The sequence below is a fragment of the Myotis davidii genome, unplaced genomic scaffold (assembly GCF_000327345.1).
Source record: "Myotis davidii unplaced genomic scaffold, ASM32734v1 scaffold750, whole genome shotgun sequence".
Classification (NCBI taxonomy): domain Eukaryota; kingdom Metazoa; phylum Chordata; class Mammalia; order Chiroptera; family Vespertilionidae; genus Myotis; species Myotis davidii.
Window position 1 is genome coordinate 849,527 of NW_006282814.1, and position 4,226 is coordinate 853,752.

A 4,226-nucleotide genomic window follows, 5' to 3' on the forward strand; every position below is an offset into this window, starting at 1 on the left:
CATCTGCAGACAGAGGTCTTACTCGATACACTTTCCTTGCAAAGGCATTTTGAGAAGTATTTTGAGGGAGAAAAAAACACCAAACTATGATCGAGTTAGATTAAGAAATATTTTTAAAAGTGATCTGAGTGAGTTGGATTTACATTTCAACCTGCTTTTTCTTGTTTGCAGCCCATCGAAGCGCATGCGGCCTGGCTGGCGGCAGACGCGGCTTCAGGTGCAGGGCTGGCTGCACAGCGCCTGCTGAGTCTCCTTCCGGAAACCCAGGGTCAAAATACCTTCAGTTGCCGCCTCCCACTCCATTTCCCCCAGAATCCTGAACATTCTTGTGTGGCATCCAAGATGTCTTTATTACAAATGCATTTATTCTATAAGCATGCATTGAGTGCCTGTGACCCCTGGAATTCCAGCCAGCCTCTCCTCTTAGTAAATAAAGCCTATAGCACGTGGGGTACAACCTTGGCTGCACGTCCCAACTAGATGGAAAGCCACGAGACAATCTCAAAGCTCAGGCAACTCCCTTCTGCACTTTTTCCCAAAGCGGGGACTCGTACACCCATGTTCATTGCAACCCTATTCATAATAACCAAATGGTAGGAACAACTTACAAAGCCATTGACATATAAAAATAAAATACGATATATAGACACAATGGAATACTATTCATTTTAAAAGGAAGGAAATCCTGACACATGCTACACCATGGATGACTCCTGAGGGCATTCTGCTAAGTGGAATGAGCCAGTCACAAACAAACAAAAACTAACTACTGTGCGATTCCACGTCATTGAGGTACCGAGCATCGTCCAAGTCATGGAGCAGAGCGGAGCATGGTGCTCCCAGGGCTGGAGAAGAGGACAATGAGAAGTTCTTTAACGGGAACAGTTTCAGGTTTTCAAATAAAGCACATCTGGAGACAGGTTGTGGTGACAGCTGCACGGCAATGGGAATGTATTCACTGGCCTGCACCTCACAATGATTAAGATGCCACACTTCATGTCATGTGTATTTTACCAGCATTTTAAAAAATCTTAGTGTTTAGACCCTGTATCAGCCCAGTGTGTTCAGTACACCTGGACGCAAATCCCAAACACCGCTCCAATGGGCAGCTCGACTGCGCACGCGTTTCTGGGGATTCCCACGCTATGGACATTAGCAGGCTTCCAGGAGACGTCAGTGGAGTGGTCGATGCTCATCTTAAAGACACTGATGTGCATGTGGGAAGTAGGACAATTCCGGTCACTTTCCCACAGTCCTGGTAGGAGTATTGGAGCCTCCCTGGGTCTGCTTAGAGAACAGTCACCTGAGTGCGCATGGGTACCCGACACCGGGGCCCACGTGGCTTGGTGCCTGTGCTGACGCCACTGCGCGCCGGGCCATGTGAGGTGCTGGGGGACAGCAGTGAGCAGCGCCTACAAAGCCCTCTGCCCCTGCAGAGCTCCCAGCCACCCAGGGAGACAAACACAACTTAATAAATATGCAAATAGTGTATCATGTATCGGAATATGCTTACTGCTATGAAAACATTGAGCAAAGTCAAGGGGGATTAAGAGGTTAGAAGTGGGGTGGCTATGAGGGGTAAGGGTTGCTATTTTTAAAAGGATATTTCGGACCAGATACTGTAAGATTAAAGACAAAAAGAGTCTTCCCAGGGGTGTGCTCTGGTGGTACTGTGTTTCTCATGGGAACAGTGGTTAGCCATTCTGGAGCTACCTTTCCTCTACACCAGGGTTAAATAAATCAGTAGATAATGAGACACAGGATTCTCCCACAGAGAAAGAGGTACAAATAAGCAAGGAGAAGATGCTGGAGTGAAAACTGTTCTTCCCTATTAGCGTCTGAGATAACAATCAACCTGAAGTCTTGTTTTTTAATATGTATAAAATAGGTAGATACAGAAATAAATTTGCATGCATGACATGATAATATGCTTGTACATTATTTTCTATTTCTGTGCAGAAGAGAGGGCCTGGAAGCCCTGACACCAGCAGAAATGAGCACACTCAACACCTAGAACTTGGTTTCTAACACCTTTCTCCAATAAAAGAAACCATTGCTCCTTAGAAAAATGGCTGATTCTAGGGCTGGGACAAGGAGAATATAAGATGATCTTGGAGCACCTTTTGGTGCCACTTTTAAGATAAATCAACAGTTTTATTTACATAAATTCCAGGTAGAAATTACCTCATAGAAGACTGGGTGGAGAAGAGGGCAGATAGTGTTACTGTAGACAGTCAGGGAGCACTGGGAGTCTCCCCCATTGGCCAAGATGGTGCAGGGGGACGTTCTTACACTGAGTGTGACAAAAGCTAGAAAGATTAATGGATAAAGCTCCAGCACTCCAAAAACTAGCAAGATAATTGGACAGAAAAAGTCCTTCCCTTCCTTTCCTATGAGAACTGCTGTGAGCTTCATCGGGAAGGGCGGATGGTCTTTGAGATTGGAGTCCTCCATTCTCCCAGGTCACAGCTCCTGAATAAACCTTTTTCCTTTTGCAGCAACACCTGTCTGAACAGTTTGGCTTTCACTGTGGTGGGCACCTAAACCTCTGTTTTGGTTAGGATAGGGAGGTGGCAGGGGTAGGATGACTTATGACCTTCAAAGAGGCCCACTAATAATTCTGGGATTTAGCAAGTTTCCCTCTTTCTTCTTCCCTCCAAAGAGATTTTTAGTGTGTATGTGACTGTGTGTGTGTGTGTGTGTGTGTGTGTAGACATAAACACTAATATCAATGCCTGTAATAGAAAGAACCCAGGATCAGTACCCAAGAGACCTTGTTCTAGCACCAGCTTTGCTCTAAGCTGTGTCTGGATAAACACTTCAACCTTTCTAGTCTCATTTCCTCACCATTGACCTCGGGAGTTGAGCAACAGTAACTTCTAGGGATTTTGCCCTATTACCTCAGGTACAATTTAGGAATAGTGACAGGACTCTGTAATGTTAGAAGTAGAATAGTATTGAGTATTAGAGAGTAAAACTAACTAAACTAGCTCACACACAAACACAAAACAGAAATGAGATTACTTCAATTGGTCTCTCAATCTAAAATTTCTCAATAAGCCCAAAATAAAAGTTGAAAATGTTTATAAGCCATTCCTTTCATAACACAGAAGTGTGTGTGTGTGTGTGTGTGTGTGTGTGTGTGTGTGTGTGTGTGTTGATTCAGTAGGTCAGTTTATTCGTGTTTGACAATATTCAAAGACTGACTTCACTAAGCAATGTTGAACCCTCAGGGTTCAAAGAATGTGGGTCCAAACCTAACTGATGAGGCATGGTCTTTTTTTCTTTTCCAAGACAGGAATTAGTCGTTTAATTATAACAGACCGCAGTAAGAAAACCTGTGTAATCAACTTGGTAGAAAATGAATGACCTCTCCCCTCCAAGGACAGGCAGTGAAAGGCTTCGCTCTAGGGTGCCCCTCCTCCAGGGGAATGAGGCCCCACAGGCACATTATGCAGGGTCGTGCTGTGACCCGATGCCATGTGGTCTGGGACTCCAGTGGGGTGAATGGATGTGACGCACTGCAGTGTAGCCAAGAGGATGTGGAGGTCCCGCCTGACTGTGGAACTAGAGGTGCTCCACGTGCAGTAGCAAGGCCGCTCGACTGATGGGTGCAAACTCCAAAGACACTCTCTTAGCGACCTGATTTACCTCATCACAGTGTGAATTCTTGTTGTTGCCAAAGGGCTCGGGACATTCTCTAACATCAAACACGGCTCAGACAAATTTAAGCAGAAACAAAGCAAAACCATTGATGGGTTTAATTGCTCATAAAACACAGATGGATTGAAAAGATTAAGAGGAAAAATACCTTGGCAAAATAAACTTGGAGTTAGTAAATACAGCCCATGCAAAAACTATTTGAGATGTTGGGAACAAAAATACTAGGGTCAGACCACCAGCCCTGCCAATAAATCTCTTCTCAGCCTCAGACAGCCAGTGGCAGAGCGAATCCATGTGGGGCACTGTACACTACAGCAGAGAGAGCAGCCCCGGCTGCATGGGGCAAGAGGGCCTTCCAGAAGCACGGCACTGCACAGAGGCACACCTCAGACTCCCTGCACAGCTTTGAACAGCCCACCACACTCACCGCAAGGGATCTGTGCTGGCTGCATTCCATGTCTCCGCACCCAGACAACGAAGGGTCCCATCAACTTTAGCCTGACACAGGAAAACAGGTAGGGGAATTCCTGGGTCTGCAGCTCACTCTTCAAATATACATTGTT